The sequence below is a fragment of the Otolemur garnettii genome, unplaced genomic scaffold (genome assembly GCF_000181295.1).
Source record: "Otolemur garnettii isolate 467f Iridium unplaced genomic scaffold, OtoGar3 scaffold00009, whole genome shotgun sequence".
Classification (NCBI taxonomy): Eukaryota; Metazoa; Chordata; class Mammalia; order Primates; family Galagidae; genus Otolemur; species Otolemur garnettii.
Genome location: NW_003852404.1, coordinates 8,714,660 through 8,732,884, shown reverse-complemented (window position 1 = coordinate 8,732,884; position 18,225 = coordinate 8,714,660). Strand labels below are relative to the sequence as shown.

The following is an 18,225-nucleotide window of genomic DNA, read 5'->3' as shown; positions in this document are numbered from 1 at the left end:
GATAAACAGGGCACATATTGCCACATGGTGCCTAAATGCCATGACAGTCCGTCTGCAAGACATGGGAGGGATTTTACTGATCTGTGAACTTGAACTCCAAAGTCTGGAAAGATGCTTTAATCTCTTTTCACTGGCTGAGCCTCATCTTTATGTGTCTGTCCGTGAGTACCAAGGCTATGTGAACATCAGTTCTGAGCTCACCTCATATATGGAGTGCTGTGGCTGGTTGCCATCCTCTCATTATCCACATTCTTGTCCTTTGGAAGGCCCCGCAGGGCCCTCCAAGTGGAAAAGGTCAGCTTCATGGGAGTGAGAAGAGTGCCAGCAACTGGAATCCAGCCTTGCCCTTCTCCAGGCTGGGATGCTGCCCCCACCTCCACTCAACCAGTGGAGAGAGTGAGACCCTCTTTTAAGGGAGGGTTACCTTAGGAAAGCTGCTTAGGAAGCCTCCCCACTTGTTTTCAGAGACCCCCTTTGGTGGGAGAGAAGGGTCTGAACACCAACCTAAGAAGCCTGGTCTTTGATTCTTTGGCACTGGGGAGCCACTGAGGGTTCTTGAGCAGGGGAGTGACAGGATAAAAAAGTCTGGCAGGAGTGCACTGGGTGAATTGGGTGGAAAGGAAAGATGGGGCAGGCCACCCAATAGGTACAATGAGGTATAAGGGTCTTTCCCAGGATGGTGTCAGTTAAAATAGAAAAGAAGGAAGAGATGGGCATTCGTGACTCAGCCCTAAGGGAGGGAGAATCTGAAATCATGGATGGGCCAGGCACAGTGGCCCACACCTGTAATCCTAGCACTCTGGGAGGCCGAGGCAGATGGATTGCTTGAGCTCAGGAGTTCGAGACCAGCCTCAGCAAAAAAGAAGTCATGGATGACCTTTATTTTGAGCCCACATGACTCCGTGGATGTGGGAAATTGGCAAAGGTTACTTACCCTCTGCCAGCCTCGTTAAGTGATCTGTAAAATGGGGTTATGTATCAGGCGGTGGAGAGGATTATATGAGATTGTGTGTGGACATTAGTCCGGGCTTGAGGAGAATGGCGGGCAAGCATGAGGACCATAAAGAACCTTATAAGTAGGGTTGGTTTTTTTTTTTTGAGACAGAGTCTCATTATGTCACCCTTGGCAGAGTACCATGGCATCACAGCTCACAGCAACCTCAAACCCTTGGGCTCAAGCAATTCTCTTGCCTCAGCCTCCCAAGTAACTGGGACTACAGGCACCCACCACAATGCCCGGCTATTTTTTGATTGCAATTGTCATTGTTGTTTAGCAGGCCTGGGCTGGGCTTGAACCCACCAGCCTCAATGTATGTGGCTGGCGCTTTACTCACTGAGCTACAGATGCTAAGCTGGGTTGTTTTTTTTTTGGAGACAGAATCTCACACTGTCACCCTGGGTAGAGTGCCATGGCGTCATAGCTTATAGCAACCTCATACCCTTGGGCTCAAATGATCCTCTTATCTCAGCCTCCCAAGTAGCAGAAACTGCAGGTGCCCACCAAAACACCCAGCTAATTCTACTTTTAGTAGAGATGCAGCCTCACTCTTGCTCAAACAGGTGTCGAACTCCTGAGCTCAGGTGATCCATCCACCTCTGCTGCTAGAGTGCTAGGATTCCCGGTGTGAGCCACTGCAGCCGGCCATGAGTATGGTTTTGTCTGGGGGCCATAGGGAGTCATGGAGGGATCTTGACCAAGGATGGTAAGTCACATTTACCTTTAGGAAAGACCCCTCTGGGAGTTGTTTAGAGAGAGCAGATCAGGGGACAAAGAGACAGTGGGTCTGTATCCAGGTGAAGCATGAACTTCCAAGCAGGAAGTGACGGACCACCCTGGAGTGTGCTCTCTCGCCAGGGCCCATCTTGTTTCTTTCCTTCCCCTTTGTGCTCAGGCGTGTGTCCCAGCAACCCCACTGTCGGCCTGTCTCTGTACACAGACTGCACACTGGGCTGGCCCCTCCAGCAGGTGCTGGGACAACCAAGCCAGGCTGTTTGAGCAGAGGGGAGTAGTGGTCCAGGGAGAGTATGAGGCCCTGAGCTGGGTTTGCTTCCTTTCCAGCACCTCACCCCTGTCCCCACGCCCCCCAGCCCCTCTCTGACCCCCAGCCACTCGTCTCCCAGCCACTCTGTGCTTCCTCAGGGCGGATCTCAATTTTCCCCATTCCTGCCACTCTGCTCTCATCCCTCCTCTTTTGCAGTCTGGGCTGTTCATGCTTCTTTGTTCCTTCTGAGCCTCGGTCCCCACCGTGTCTCGTCACTGTGGTGTCTTCTCTCTTTGCAGCTTGTGGGCATTCAGGGGGCTAAACACAGAGGCTGGCCCTGTGGCTCTTGGTCCTAGCACAGCATTTGGCTCATGGGAGGAGACGGCTCCCTGGCCTGTCTGCCTGCTCCGACTCGCCCCTCAAATCCAGCTCCTTCCTTTCCTGCTGTGTGTGCTACTGTTTGCTAGATGTATATCACATCTGTGACAATAATGTTTTCAAGGGCAGGCCTGGTTCTTCCACCCTCAATTTCCTGCTCGCAGCCCCGAGGCATGCCCAGTCTGGTGATTTATGACCATATCTGTGGCATGCATATTCTTGGGGAGTGGCCCAGGAGAGAGCTGCCAACTTGTGGCTCTGAGACCACGTCCTTCCTCAGTCACTGCCACAGCCACAGGCTTCTCTCAGTCATCCTGGCCAAGGATGAGGTCAGATAACCCAGGAACCAGGCCTTGACTTTCGTCCAGAACTCCCGATTCTGCAGGCGCTGGCAGCCTGGGCGAGCCAGTGAGGGGACACAAGGGGAAGATGGTGTCAGGCTCACCTCAGAAAAGGGAGGGTTGTGGGCACCTGGCCTGTGTAGTTTGGGCTTTGTTGTTTTCATTGTTGTTTATTTCACTTTAGAAAAATTTTATTAGGTAAAAAAGGGTATATTTTGGCTCATACCATGGAAATACTGGCAGGCCCAACTGGACTCCTGGGTCAGACTCCTAGAGTCTCTCTCACTCTCTACCTGGGCTCTCCTTTCCTCCACGCTGATCCCCTCCCCAGGTACCCTCTCACCTTGCCACGATGACAAGGTGGCCACCAGCAGCTCCTTGGCTGCACCCTGTCCTTCCTGTATACCAAGCAGGGATGGGGCATCTCCCTGATTCCACGCTTCCTCCACAGCAAAGGAGTCTGGCAGGTTCTGACCCGGTCAGGGCCCCGCCCTCCTGAAATGGGAAGAGCTGATTGGCCAAGCTCCTGACTACGCCCACCCTCAGAGCCAGCCAGCCAGGACCTGATTACTGGCAGGTGCACTATCCCAGGCACCACCTAGGGACCTAGGGACTTATCTAGGTAGCCAGGGCAGCCTGGCGCCCCCAGCCCAGCATGGCTGTCCTTGGGGGCCTCCAGAGAACTTTTTGGGGAGTGACTTGAGCAAATGACTTGGATAGTTTCTGACTCTCCAGAGAGATAGCAGCACCCTATTTGAAGGGTCCCCTCAGTGACTTCTTTTCTGATGACAAGAGAAAAGAGCATTTTCTTTGGTTTACTTGTTTGGAACTTTCCTATCTGCTATTGAATTTTTGTAAAGAGAGAGCATACTGTAGGGGACCTGGCCCTGGGTCATTTCTCTGAGATGCTTGTTGCCACGTCCCCCAGTGCCCGGACCAACACTAGCAGGATGGTGCTTCTTGAATGACAGTCTGGAGGGGTACAGCAGCTGGAGCTCTGCAGCCTCGCCCCTGCCCCAGGCCCCGCCTCACCCAGCAGCACCCTCCATGCCTGGCTCCCAGGGTGCACTCAGGGAATAGCAGCCGATACTTTAACGTTCCTGTTGTCATGGTGGCAGTTCAGCCTGGAGGTTTCTCCAGGCTCAGGGTGCAGTCTGGACCCTGGCTGACTCACCCCTCTGGCTGACTTTGCTTCAGTAACTCCATTCGTCCCACGATGTTTGGAGTTACGACTCTGCCACTCATCTGCTGGATCTTAACACCCCAGTGGGTAGAGACAATGCTAGGCCTGAGGGGACCGGGATATAACAGAAACACGCGCCCATGAACCAGAGATGGTGACACCTGCCATGGGGCTTTTGGGAGGGTGATCTGGGTTCAAGTCTATTCAGCACTGGCTACGAGCCTCTGGCCTCACCCCTTCCCCTCCTCTTACAGCAGGGACCTGACAGCCGCCAGAGAGCATTTAGATGATTCGATTTAAAAAGATGCTGTACAAAATGTCCAGCTCGGAGCATGGCACCCAGGCAGAGCTTTGAACTTGTGGGTTGAATCTCAACCCCTAACACTGTGTAGCTCAGAGAGGGCTCATGAGACAAGGCTTCAGACAGCCCTCTGAGCCCTCGGTTGTAGGGGCTGAGCCAGGGTGGCAGAGGGGCCCTATCTCAGCCTTGACCTTTGGCTTCTAAAGCAGGTTTCTTAAGATGGTGGTGTTTGTCCTCGCCGCTGCTGGTCTGGGATTACCCCTCGCCCCTTTCATCTCTCTTTCACCAGCAAGCCTCCACTTCTGACGTTTGGCAGAGGAGTGCCTCGTTCATGAAAGTGGTGTGGAAAAGGTTAAAAAGTCCGTCTTTTAGAGCAGGGCATGGGGGGATGTGCGAGGTAGGATTTTAGAGGGATGAAGAGGATGGACTCTGGACTCACTCTCTGGTTCACAGCCCTGCTCTGCTACTTATTAACACAAGACTTGGGGCAATTAAAGAACCTCCCTGGGCCTCAGTGTGTGGGTCTGGAGTATGGGGGTGACAGTCATCAGTCCACAGCATCCCACCTGGCCCCCAGATCCCCCAGCGAGGTGTCACCACAGCCATCTTCTCTTCTTCCTCCTCTATACAACTGAAAGGCAGATACACTTTTCAGCAGTAATTTCTTCTCTGGGGAGGAATCTGAGAAACTGCATAGAACAGCCTGCTCTGTCACTTCTGGGGGTTTCCAAATTAGGGTCATTGATTAAATGAGGTCATCCAGGTTCAGAGTAAGCATTCCATGTGTGTTAAGTATTCTTACCGGGATCTGGAGATGCAAGCTTTTGAAAACAAAAGGCCTTCTCGAGTAATGTGTCATCCGTAATGTGACACACGTTATCTATATCCAGGTACACCTGAAGCTCCCAGGGAATCTTATCCTAGGGGACTGTCCGTGAAAAGCCAGTAAATTCCCTGTAAACTATACAGGATTGTGCTTGGGGCCCTTGCAGTATGCTGAGTAATGCCCCCTGTCCCCCCCAAATGTCTATATCCTAATACCAGAACATGTGGCGGTTTACATCACGTGGTGAAAGGGATTTACATCACGTGGTGAAAGGGCCGTTGCAGATGTGATTATGTTAAGGATCCTGAGATGGGGTGGTTTCCCCGTTATCCAGGTGGGGCTGAAGTAGTCCCAGGAGTCCTTGTGAGAGGCACACAGGGTGGCTAGATCAGAGAAGCTGTGACGACAGGAGCAGAGGCCCGAGGGATGTGCTTTGAAGATGGAAGATGGGGCCAGCAGCCCAAGAGTGCAGGCAGCCTCTAGAAGTTGGAGGAGGCAAGGAAATGCATTTCTCCCCTGAAGTCTCCAGAAGGAATGCAGGCCTGCTGACATATATTTTTTTAAGAGACAAGGTTTCGCTCTACTGCCCAGGCTGGAATGCAGGAATGCAGTGGCACTATCATAGCTTGCTGTAACCTCCAATTCCTGGGCTCAGCAATCCTCCCACCTTGACCTCCCAAAGTGCTGGAATTACAGGTGTGAGCCACTGTGCCCAGCACCTGCTAACACCTTGATTGTAGATTTCTGACCTCCCGAGCTGTAAGCAAACAAATTTGTGTTGCTTTAAGCCATTAAGTTGGTGGTCATGTTTTGTAGCAACAACGGGAATCTAATGCAACCTTTCTCAGGGGAGGGTCTATAGTTGTTTACCAGATTTTCACCTGTGGTGATGGTCAGATGATGAACAGTCACTAGTCCAGGGCATCCCCCAGGCCCCCAGACACCCCTGTCTGCTGTCATGACACCATCTTCCTCTCCTCCTTCTCTGGCCTCCATCTTTCTATGTCCCACATCTGAAATGCCAATGTATTTTTTTAGCAGTAATTTCTTCTCTGGGAAGGAATTTGAGAAGCCCAACAGAACAGCCTTCCCTGTCACGTTAGAGCCATAACAGGTGCCCATGGAGGTAACTCCTCTGGCCTCCAGTTCCATCTAATGACAGCTGGCTCAAAGCCTCCCTTTCCAAGCTGCTATGGCCTCAGTGGGGAAACTGGCTCTGGTTCCCACTAAAGCAACATTGAAATAGGCCCTTCTGTTTTGGGATAAACCTTAGTAGCTGCTAAAGGTCACAGGCTAGTGCCCAACTTGGGGTTATCTGTCAGTCACACACCCAGAATAGCAACAGCCCCTTGGCAGAGTCCTCTGGCTTCCCTGTCTCCCCTAGTTTCCCACAGCAGCAGTTCAGGGCGCCTGTCCTGTGGTGGACCTGGACCTTCAGAGATAGCCTGGGAAGTAGACGGAGGTGAAATGCACTGCTAGGGGCATGTAGAATTAAACCCGTGTCCCACAGACTCCAGAATCCACGGACGTCCACTCTACCACTACAACAACTATTCATTCACTCAACAAATTCCACTGGGCTCGGCACCTGTGGCTCAAGTGGCTAAGGTGCCAGCCACATACACCTGAGCTGGTGGGTTCAAATCCAGGCCAGGCTCGCCAAATAACAATGACGGCTGCAAGCAAAAAAATAGCCGGGGGTTGTGACGGGCACCTGTAGTCCCAGCTACTTGGGAGGCTGAGGTAACTCCTCCCAGGAGTTGGAGGTTGCTGTGAGCTATGATGCCATGGCACTCTACCCAGGGGGACAGCTTGAGGCTCTGTCTCCCCCCACCAAAAAAAAACCAAATTCCACTGTACCACCATGTCCTGCTAGTCATTCATTCAGCAAACATTTATTAAGTGCCTCCTGCATGTGGCAGGCTTGTTCTAGGACTAGAGAGAACACTGAACAAAAATGACCAAAATTCACACCCTTGAGAGCTCACAGTGGCAGCACTTTCCAACAGAATAGAGTTTGAGCTCCATGGATAATTTTAAATGTCCTGGAAATAATGTCTTTAAAAACTAAAAAAGATGGCTTGGCACCTGTGGCTTAAGCGGCTAAGGTGCCAGCCACATACACCTAAGGTGGCAGGTTCAAATCTAGCCCAGGCCCACCAAACAACAATAACAGCTGCAACCAAAAAATAGCCGGGCATTGTGGCGGGCACCTGTGGTCCCAGCTACTTGGGAGGCGGAGGCAGGAGACTCGCTTGAGCCCAGGATTGGAGGTTGCTGTGAGCTGTGATGCCATAGCACTCTATCCAGGGGGATAGCTTGAGGCTCTGTCTCAAAAAAAAAAAAAAAAAAAACTAAAAAAGACAAAGAAATAGGCAAAGTTTATTTTAATAATATATATTTTTAACTGGATATGTCCAGAATATGTCATTTCAATGGGCAGTTATTAATAATATAACAATGTTAGTGAGATCTTCTTCTCATCCTACTAATTCTTGGAGATACGGTATTTTACGCTTTTATGCTTTTACATCACATCCCAGTGCAGACTTGCCACATTTCAAGTGCTCAAGAGCCACATGTGGCTAGTGGCTGCTGCATTAGACAGCACAGTTCTTGTGTAAAGCAAGATCCTTCCCACATGCCATCCTACAGCACCTGGGCGTGATTGTTGCCAGGTCACCCAGGGGAGCTCAGCAATCCCACAATCTGTCCACCAGTCCACTCCTACCACCTCCATCTTGAATTGACACTGGCTACAGTGGTGGGTTGCTGTGGAATTGGGGAACCAGCATGTCCTTGTGGGGTTGGGGAGGTGCTGGGCCTCAGCTCAGAGGAGACCTCAGTTGGTGCCGTGTCACCCTATCAGGGACTTGAACAAGGCCACTCTCTTGTTTTATTATTGTGGCTACTATTTTATTGTCTTCTTCTCTTCTCTTCCAGTCCATTTTTCCTTCCTCTCCAGGGACCCCCGTGCTGATAGGGTTAATGGGCCTCTTGTTTGCTGTAGTCCCATAGGTTCGTCTTTCTGTAATAATTTCCATGGAGGGTAATGTCTCTCTCTCATCCTGACTTATCTTTCTTCTCCATAAGTTCTTTCACCCAGCTCTTTTATTTCTCTGAACATGTGTTTATAGGGACTCCTTTGTCCCTGATGTTTGTTCCCCCAAGTGCCCACCTGATTCATCTTCAGGATACCTCAAAGAAACTGGGTTTGCCATTGTTCTCTAAATGTTCCAGCTCATTCTCTGACTCATCAGCTCCTCCTTGGGTTCTCAGCTTACCCAGTGCTGATACCGGACAGGCACGTGGCACCCTAGTTGGTCTTCACATCCACTGGCTTTCCGATACTCAGAGAAAAGCTTGCCCGGGGTCGCAAGGCTACCGGGTACAGAGCTGGTGGTCTGAGTACAGAGCCCTGGCTCTAAGGCAGATCTGATGCCCAATGGACCAACCTTGGCCTATCAGACCTATCAGATCCAGGAGGATTCCCTGGAGACATGGCTTGCAGGAAAGAAGGCCGGGCAGTCCTGGCAGGAGCTCTTTTTCTGAAATGTCCTGAGAGTATCAATTACCTGTAGATGCTCAGAGACCTGAGACACGGAGCTTTAATCAAGGTGAAAGCTTCTCTCCCCCCACACTTAAAAGATGAAGGCGGTCGTCAGCCCTGAGTTTTTAATCCCTGGCACCCTGCCCTGGGTGAGTCTCATCTGTGGCATGTGACAAATGTGTGGTGCTTCCTGGCACACACTCATCTCATCCCTGCACCCCTCCCACACAGCCAGACAGCCTCCAGGCCCTGCCACACCGGTATGCTGCTGTGCCACGGCCTCACAAACGTGCCCTGCCTGGCGTGTGAACCCCGGTGAAGAAAGGCAGCACTGTGGCACAGCCGGATCACGCCGTTTTGCGACAGCCAGCTGGGCACATCTCTTCCCAACTGTAACGTCCCCAAGAGCATGTTGGTAGCTTGGTAGTGCTGGGGTGGGAATATTTACATCACAGAATGAGCAGCAGCAATCACTACAAATCAGGGCTGTGTCTGTCTGTCTGTCTGTCTGTCTGAGAAAAAGAGAGACCGCCCGCCCCCGCCACGGGCCTCCCCATTTTAACCTTAACTCCAGTTTTATGATTCAACATCCCAGCATCAGTTATTTATATCACATCCAGATGAGTATCAGGGTTGCAGGGGACTGAGTGACTCACCCAGGGGAAGCTGGTTTTTATGAAGGAATAATGACACTACAGAAAACCAGGAATTTTACCCTCCCCGACCACAGAGAATGAAATCGGCCCAGGAAAGGTTTGTGGCAGCCTGGACATGGGGCCGGGGCTCATACCCTGTGCCATGACTGGGAGGCCCAGGGCGGTGAGGTGTGCTGCCTCTGGAATCAGGCACATCTGTTTGAATCTTTGCTGTGCCATTTGCTGTGTGACTTTGAATAAGTGGCTTAACTTCTCTGAACTTAAAGCTCTTCATTGATGAAGTGGGGACATTCTAGAAACTTTTTCTTTTTTTTAATTGAATGGTAACTGTGTACATTAATGCACTTCTGGGGTACAGTGTGGGGTTTTCACACACAATCCGAAACACTTCCATCAAACTGGTTAACATAACCTTCATGTCATTTTCTTAGTTATTATGTTAAAACATTCATATTCTACTCATAGAAAGATTGACTTGTACCCTTGTAAGATAAACCACAGAAGTGAACCCTCAAATCTCCCTCCCCTCCGCCCACTCTTCCCTCTCCTCTCCCTCCCCTCTCCCCGTATTCTTAGGTTGTTGACGTTCTAGAAACTTAGTTGTAGGGTTCTTGGGACACTGAGCTGTGGTAATAGATACTAACTAATAAATTAGAATAGGATATGAAAGACATGAATAATAAATCATTAATAAGTAAAAGCAAAAATGCATATAATGAATGAGCACTGGAAGTTTTATAAATAAAAGCTAAAATGAAATAACAAATCAAATTAATCGTAATAAGTAAGAAATAACAATAATTGATTGTAAAGCTCCCTGCACAGCGCCTGGCCCTTGAGAAGCACTTAGGAGAAGGTTCGCTGTTGTTGCTATGATTCCAAAGTGTTAGCAGAGAAAGAATCGAATGGGACAAGTGGCTTCCTAAAAATCGGAGGCAGGAGCTCGGGCTAAAATGCTACAGGTACAAAACTCAAGTATAAAATGAGGTAAGGGGTGAGGAGAGAGGACTTAATACTCAAACGAGCTGTTGGCAGGAGGTTTGGGAACCACTTCTATCAAGACAGCATTGCTGTGGCTAAAAACAAAAATGTCCAGATATGGGCAGGACAAACTTTCTCAAACCAGGTCCTAATCTCCAGAATCAGGCCAGTTTCATAAAAGTCTGGGAACAGAGAGGACTTGCTTGTGCCGTGTCAGCCTGCAAAGGGCTGTCTGCCTCCCCCGTCTACCAGGAGTGTTGGTTAAAAAACCCTCATAAATAAACTTCAGCCCCTTTTGTTGTCGGGACTTTGGAACAGCAGTTCTGAGCCCCCCAGAAAGTGGAGGGCCTGCTGAGTCAGGCATGACAATGCCTTGGTCACAGTTTTCTGTGCCTGCAAAGTTAGAACAAGCGTAGACTTGGCTCATTCTCAGAATCCTGGGTTAAAATGCAAACCTGGCAGAGGAAGTCCAGGTTGCCAAGCCGCCCTCCAGCCTGGCCCCAAGAGGAATGGGCACAAAATTCACCCAGGGATTCAGGAGCCAGGCCCACTCAAACCAGCCACGGGGTAAGTAAGCGGTCTGTGCTGGCAGGTGCCACGTGCAGCTGGGAACAGGGGTGCTGCCTGTCGGAATTGGCTAGGCCTGCTCAGATAAGTGACCCCAAACTGAGTGGCTGAAAACAACACTGTTCTCTTGCAGCTCTGAAGGTCGGAAGTCCAAACTCAGTGTTCTGGGCTGACGTCAGGCGGTCGGCAGGGCCGGGTCCTTCTGGCTTTTGTGGCCTCCAGGAGGCACTTGTGTCACCTGGCTGGTGACAGCTTCCTCACATCCCTCCAACCTCTCGCTTCCGTGAGCAGAGCACATTCTCTCCCTCGTGTAATCTTTTTTCTTCCTTCTTATAAGGATACTTGTCATTAAATTGGACCCAGCTGGATAATCCAGGGTAATCTCTCCCATCTCAAGATCCTTAACTTAATCACATCAGTAAGGGCACTTTGCCTTAGAAGGTACCAGTCACAGGTTCCAGGGATGAGGACCTGGAGAGCTTTGGGGACCGGGACTCAGCCTACCTCAAGACTGTTTCCCAGTTCTGGGGAGCACAGGGCAGTGCATGGCAGAGACCCCTGAGCTGGACTCAGGTGTCTCTCTGCCCCTAACACGACTGGCCTTGCCTTAGTCCCTGGGCCTTCCTGGGCCTCTGTAAAGACAGGTGGGTGCTCACCTGTCCCGGCAGGTCTGATTTTGATAATTAGCATGCTCTGCCAGGCACCAGGTTAAGGACCCCGTGGATTAACTCACTGATCTTTCAGTTTTATGGTCCCTCAAAACTGCCAAGCAGGCTCCTGCCTCAGGGGCTTTGTCCTGTGGCTCCTTCTGGAATGTTCTTCCTCAGGTACCATGATTCCCTGCCTCACATCCTCCAAAGCTTTGCTCCAATATCACTTTCTTGGTCCCTGTGTGCCTGACCGCCATGTTGTTTTGGGGTTTTTTTCCAGATTAATATGAGGGTATAGACAATCAGGTTACATCGTTTGTGTGTGTTAGGCCAAGTCCAAGTTGTAGTTGTAACCCTCACCCAGGAGGTGTGCCATGTGCACTTGCAGTGTCCCTGTTTGGGGAGAGGACACCAATCCCCCTCCCTTCTGTCCTCTCCCTCCCCTTCCCCACTCGAGTTCATCTTCTGGTTTCATATTAATATTGAGTCCATTGGATACTTGCTTTTCTATCCTTATGATCCTTTAAGTGGAATGTTTTCCAACTCCATCCAGGTTAATACCAAAGATGTAAAGTCTCCATCTTTTTCATGGCTGAATAGTATTCCATGGCATACACATACCACAGCCTGTTAGTGCATTCCTGGGTTGATGGGCACCTGGCTGCCGCATTGAGATCACCACCCCCAACCTGGTCACATCCTTCTTGGTTACACTTTCTGCCATTCCACAGAATTTACTCTGACAGGCGGGTTGTCTGTGAGCTTCGTGGGGACAAGGCCTCTGTCTCTTTTGATGGTTTCTCTATCCCCAGCACTTAGAAAAGACCTCAGTCTGTGGTAGGTGCTCAGTTAATTCTGTAAATACTTTATCGAATACTCTTAACTCAAAACTCCAAGCTCATAACTTGGAAAACCCAGTGAGGCCAGATCCCAGACTAATTCCCCTTTTTCAGATGAGAGAACCAAGCCCGACAGAGGTGAGAATTATCTTGTCTAGATCACTATGAAGTAGCAGAGCTGAGATACACACCCGGCCTCTGGTCGGAAGCCCCCCACACTCGTGATCCCACAGCATGGTGGGTGGTGTGGACGCTCGCCAATGACCTCTCAGTCCCTGATTTTAGAAGTTCTCATCTCTGTCCTCCTCCTCTTTCTTGCCCTAAAATGCCCCTTGGAGAGAGGGAACCAGATGAATCTGATCAGCGTCCAGCACTGCCTGCTGTGGCTGGCATCCTTCCTTTCTTCCTTTGGGAGGCCACGCCATTCTCTTGCTCCTTTCATCCCCTCATCTTCCCCTCTCTCTACTTTCTCTCTCTTTCTCCTCTCTTCCCCCACTCTCATCCATCTCTTTAAAATAAAATAAACTTTTGCCATGTCCAGATGGCAGCAAGGTCCACAGGAGACTGGTGGGCAGCCAGGAACACAGACCAGAAGCAGCGACTGGGTCAGGCTCTGGCCTCTCCTCCCGCCTCCCCAGACCCCAGGGCTGAGCCTCAGAGGCCAGCTGTCCAGCTCTTAGTGACGGGAGTTCTGCCCTACTTGGGTTTGGTTACTCAAGGTTGGCTGAAGGGCTGGCTTTCTGCTGCCCCAGGGAGAGGACAATTTGAACAAGGAGGCTTTGTGGACAAGGCCACCACTTGCCAAGCTGAGCCTCTCAGCTTCCCTGTGCCTCGGTGTATTTCTGGATAAAATCTACAAATCTAATAGTCCCTCCCTTACATGATGATGGGTGGGGTGGAATAAATGAGCTAGGTCATGTAAAGCACCTAGCGTGTGTGCCCTGACTGCGTGCCAGGGGCCGGGAGCCAGCAGGTGGTCAGCGCATGTGCTCTGGGAGTGGGGCGCTGGCCGTTCATCCCCACAGACACCGATGGCCAGAGCCTGGAGAAGGTTCACGGTGTCAGACCCACGACGGGCTGATGGTGACAGGATTCTGGCTGCTGCTGCACATCCCTCAGCGCTGTCCTGGCAGAGGAAGGCATGGAGATGTCACATTTCCTGAGAAATATCGGATGTGACCGGTTCCCGGTGCCAGCCTTCTAAAGAAGGCTGCGTGCCAGTCACCTGCTTTGAGAAAGATACTATGTCTCAGCTCCTGGTAAAGAGACATGCGGTTCATCAAGTTGCCCCTTCCCTTTACGGCCCCTGGAGTCTGCAGGATCACCTTGTCTTCCTTAATTTCACCAACACTTAGATTAGCAAGGAGTCCCAGTGGGGTCAGATCTTACAAAATTCACCAACATCCTGTGTTTGGAGTAGGGGGAGGGAAGCTGCCTCTTTTCTGTGTAAGCCGCGGTAGGTTCTAGAAGAGGCCCACTTTCCCGGCTCTGTGGGATTCCTCAGGTGGAACCATCCCCCGGACCCCCTAATCTTCTCCTACCCCGTGGCTTCATCCATGGGAAGTTTACAGCCACCTCAAGGCCCTGCCAACCTCCACCGACTCTTTCTTCTCCCCACAATGCTCAGATTCTTTTCACGGGCTCTTTATACCTGCCCCATTCAGGAGCAGACTGGATGTTTCAATGCTTAGCTCTTAGAGTCATGCTGACCTTGCCCCTGCCTTCCACTAGCTGTGTGACCTTGGATAAATTATTTTACCTCTCTGAACCTCTCTATAGATAAGTGTCTTTATCTGTAAAATAGACCTAATGACTCTTAAAGGATTACTCATGGAGAAAGCTCCACAGAGGGCCTGGCCCGGTGTCCAGATGGAACGTATGTCTGCTCTTTCTCTGATCCTAAATTCCCTTCCATGGGGAAGAATCTCCCGTCTCCCTGCCTCACACATCTGTGTATCCCCCAAACCCCCTGGCACACAGTGGCGCCCAGGGATCGTTTAAATCAAAACTTTCAAAATGGTCATTTTTAAAAGGAACATTCTCCTGTCACCCCTCAGGCTTTGGTGATGAAACCGTTGTGCAGAATGTGGAGGCCTTGCCCAGGGAGGGGCCCCCAGGGACTCAGCCTGAGGGAGCCCGCCCCGTGCAAGGCACAGGTAGACTCGGGAGTCCCGACCCTGTGGCTTACCAGCCCTGTGACCTGGGGCCTGCAGCTTACCCTGTCTGAAACCCAAAGATGGTAAAGCTGGTCATTCCTTGAAGGGTGAGCGGCGTGAGAACGGAGAGGTCAAGGATGGAAAAGGAGAGGTTATTCTGGAAGGAAGGAAAGTCCAGGTTCTGGAGTCCTGGACTTTCAGAAAGGAAGTGAGTCCAGGTTCTGTGCTGGCTACGTGGCCTTTATTCACTCGGGTGCCAGGAGGTTGAGTTCAAAAAAGAAGTAAGCAGGGTGGGATTATGAGAGTGGGGAAGGAGGGTGTAGGGATTAGTTTACTCATACCTTCCTGGGCGGGATGGTTCTATTTGGGCGGGTCCCTACCTTCTGTCCTATCTAGGATTGGGTGAGCTTAGAAAGGTGCCTGATTCGTGCTGAGTGTCACTGCTGCTGGGACAGCTGTTGCTGCGACTGTTCCTGTGATAACTCTGCCTCGCAGATTCTTCACATCCTTTCTTCGTCTGGTCAGCTCTCTCCGGCTAGCGGCCCTCTGTCCCCCGCCTCCGTCTTATGTCTCCTTTGCACGTTGCTTTTTGTTTTTCCCAAGTGCACATCTAGAAGATCCCTGGCGCTGAGTTGAAACAGGAACCTGACACCCTTTGACCTTGGTCCATGGGGAGGTGTCCCGAAACTCCCTCCCAGGCGGGACAGGGGCAGCAGTAGCTATCTGTGGTTCAGAGCCTTTCATCCCACCCCCACCCCCACCCCCCACACCCTCCACACCCCCACCCCCGCTGCTTGGGACTGGGACTCGGTGACAAAAGTGATTGTGGCTGAAACTTGGCCGAGAGAGCCCCACTGAATTCTTCCTTTGTGATGTGGATGTAGCCCAGCCTCGTTCCCTGTGAAAGTAGCCAGGGATCCTTTCCCAATTATGCAGCTTGACGGGACGAGGTCGGTGGAGGGAGAATGGTCAAGGAGCCCTTTTGTCACTGGGGCTGGTCACGCTGCCAGACACCTCTGACTGGCAACACCTCCTTCCACTGAAGCTGACCAGGCTGGGCACCTGCCAGGGCTGCAGCACAGAGCTCAGTGGCTGCCTGGGGGTCTAGGTGAGATTGCAGGTTTCTAAACTGTGTCCTGGTGGGGTTTTTGTGGTTCTGTGGGAGGAAGCCAGGGAAGCCTCAGCCATCCTTGCTTGGGCCCTTTGCCCCATTTCAGCCAAAGCAGCTCCGTTTTCAGTTGTTGGGTTTTATTTCACTCATTGTCTTTGCGTTCAATTTCATGGACACTCAAGCCAGGTGTGAACTAGGAGTGATGACCCCACTCGGGTCTCAGCCAGGTGGAGCTGGCACCAAGGCCCCCTGGGCACAGCCCCTCCCTGCTGGCTCGGGTTGGCCGTGGATGTGACCATGAGTAAGAGGAGTCCTGCTGGCCGGGCGGGCGTGGTGGTGCACGCCTGTAGTCCCAGCGCTATGGGAGGCCGAGGCGGGTGGATCACCTGTGCTCAGAGGTTTGAGACCAGCCAAGACCCCCCTGAGCCAGATGAGCCAGAGTGAGACCCCGTCTCTACAACAACAACAGGACAACGAGACAGCCGGACCTTGTGATTCCAGCTCCATGGGGGGCAAGAAAACACTACAGGAGGAAGAAGTAATAAAAAAAAAAATTAAAAAAAAACCTTCAAAGTAATAAAGTTGAAATAAAAAAAAAAAAAAAAAAAAGAGGAGCCCTGCCCAGGATGAAGAGTGAGGCTCAGGGCTCTCCTGCCCGCCTGCTGACTTCTCCCTGGGAAGGTCAGGAAACTCCTTGAAACCTCAGACCCCACCTTCTCGGGTCACAGTGGAAATCACATTTATTCTAGACACCTTTCCCATGTTGCCAGGCAATTGTTTGCATGCGGATACAAGATTTGTGTTGCCCAGTTAAAGTTAGCTCTTACTAATCCTCCTCTGCAGTGCCAACCTCAGACTGGGAATTTCCCATCATTGATACGAGATACTGGTTAAAGTTATAAGCTTGCCCAGATAGTCATTTGTTCATTTTATAAATATTTATTAAGTACCTGTTAAATTTCCTGGAGGGTTGAGTATACAAAAATGACAGAGGGAGACAAGAACCTTCTTTCAGAGAGTTGACCCTCCAGTGGCGGAGACAGGGAGCCCACCAGGGGTGGGGAACGTGCAACCTTCGATACCAAGATCATTCTTGTTTCAGCAACAAAGGAGAGAAGAAAAGCTTCATCTTTCCCTGCTGCTCCCCTTTTAATAAAAGGGTTTTTTCCATGTGCAGTTTGGATTCAGTCAGCAGGCCACACTTAAGGACTGAAGTTTCCATAAGGCCTCCCCCAACCTCTGTGTGAGGGAGAGGGCATTTTACAGAAGGTAGTCCTCCTGACTGAGGAGGTAGCATTTGAGCTGAGAGAGGGAGGTAGGGAAGAAGTAAGCAAACAAAAGAGATGGGGAAAGAGTGTTTTCAAGCAGGAGATAACAGCAAGTGCAAAGGCCCTGTGGCTAGTAGTGCCTGGCACAGGCCACTCAGCGTTGGGGAGCCAGAATAAGTGCTGAGCGGGAAAAAAGAGCCCAGTCTGGTCTGGGGGTGGGGGGGTGTGAAGATCATGGCAAAGGAGTTTGGATTTTATGCCAAGAGTAATAAAAATATGGACCTTTGGGAATTCTAATTACAAAATATTTCTGCCAATCAAAAGAGTATCTATAAGATGTGTGTGAATTTTAAAGAGTAATATGATAAGTAAACACCCATGCAGCCCTCACTATTCCCTCCCCCAATACTATTCATCATTCCGCCACTAGGTCACTATTTTCCTGAATTTTAGTGTATCACCTTTGTTTTTCTTCCTAATATTACAAAACAGAGCAACCTGTTGTTTGGTTCTGCCTGGTTTGGGACTTCATTTAAAATGGAATCCCACCGTGTGTATTCATTCTCCTCGAGTTTGCTCTTTTGCTCAACATGTTGGTCAGAATCGTGCTCACTGGTGCACCAAGCTGGAGTTGCCTCGGTTCACTGCTGTGGGTATCCCACCAGGTGACGCTATGATGGCTGACCCTTGCTTCTGGGATCTGACGTGATCTGACTTTCTAATGTTGAACCAACCTTGCATTCTTGGGATAAACGCAACTGGATGGCGATCTATTATCTTTTTTAAGAACCTCGTTGCATTCCGTTTGGCTGATATTTTGTTTAGGGTGTTTGCTTCTGGGCTGGTGGGTCAAACTGGCCTATCTGATTGTCCTGTCCTAACTTGCCCTTTTGTGGTTTTGGTACCCAGGTTATGCATTTCTCATAAAAGGACCTAGGCATGCTTCCTCTTGTGTTCTCTAGAGTATTTTGTCTTAAGACAGATAAAACTATAGACAGGTTTGATAAATATTAGCTGCCAGATTGTTATCCTTCTGCTACCTGAAGTTTTGTATAGAATTTTGACTTCTTTTGGTTTCATTTTTCCCGTACGTATACTTACCCCAACTCCTACCCTTGCACCCTTCTCCTCCAAAAAAATAAACAAAGAAAATACATGCTTCCCCCAGGTGTACCTCAAATTGAAATGCTCACAGCTTGCTCATAAAGCTGTATCTCTGTGGGTTTTTTCTAGGTGGATCTCTAACTCAAGATTTTAGCATGAGGAGTTTCTTTCATGGCTGCCCTGGGTCTCCCCAAGTAATAACAGGTAGGTGCCTCTATCACTGGTTAACAGTTTTTCTTTAAACACCTATATACAGGCTCGGCGCCTGTGGCTCAAGCGGCTAAGGCGCCAGCCACATACACCTAAGGTGGCGGGTTCGAATCCCCAGCCCG

General features: G+C 50.5%; 1 protein-coding gene across 3 annotated transcripts in view; it reads left to right on the top strand.

Annotated features, from left to right (window-relative positions):
* The window catches only part of TMEM51 (transmembrane protein 51), a 54,066-nt gene that overhangs the window by 26,433 nt on the left and 9,408 nt on the right, over positions 1–18,225 (top strand). The window contains exons 1-2 of one of the 3 annotated variants that reach the window (XM_003783891.3): positions 10,001–10,765; positions 18,023–18,097. The gene's annotated coding sequence lies outside the window, so the exon portion shown is untranslated. Of the gene's footprint in view, positions 1–10,000; positions 10,766–18,022; positions 18,098–18,225 lie in introns of those variants that run through there. The other 2 variants (XM_023509719.1, XM_023509720.1) reach the window with 2 other exon arrangements.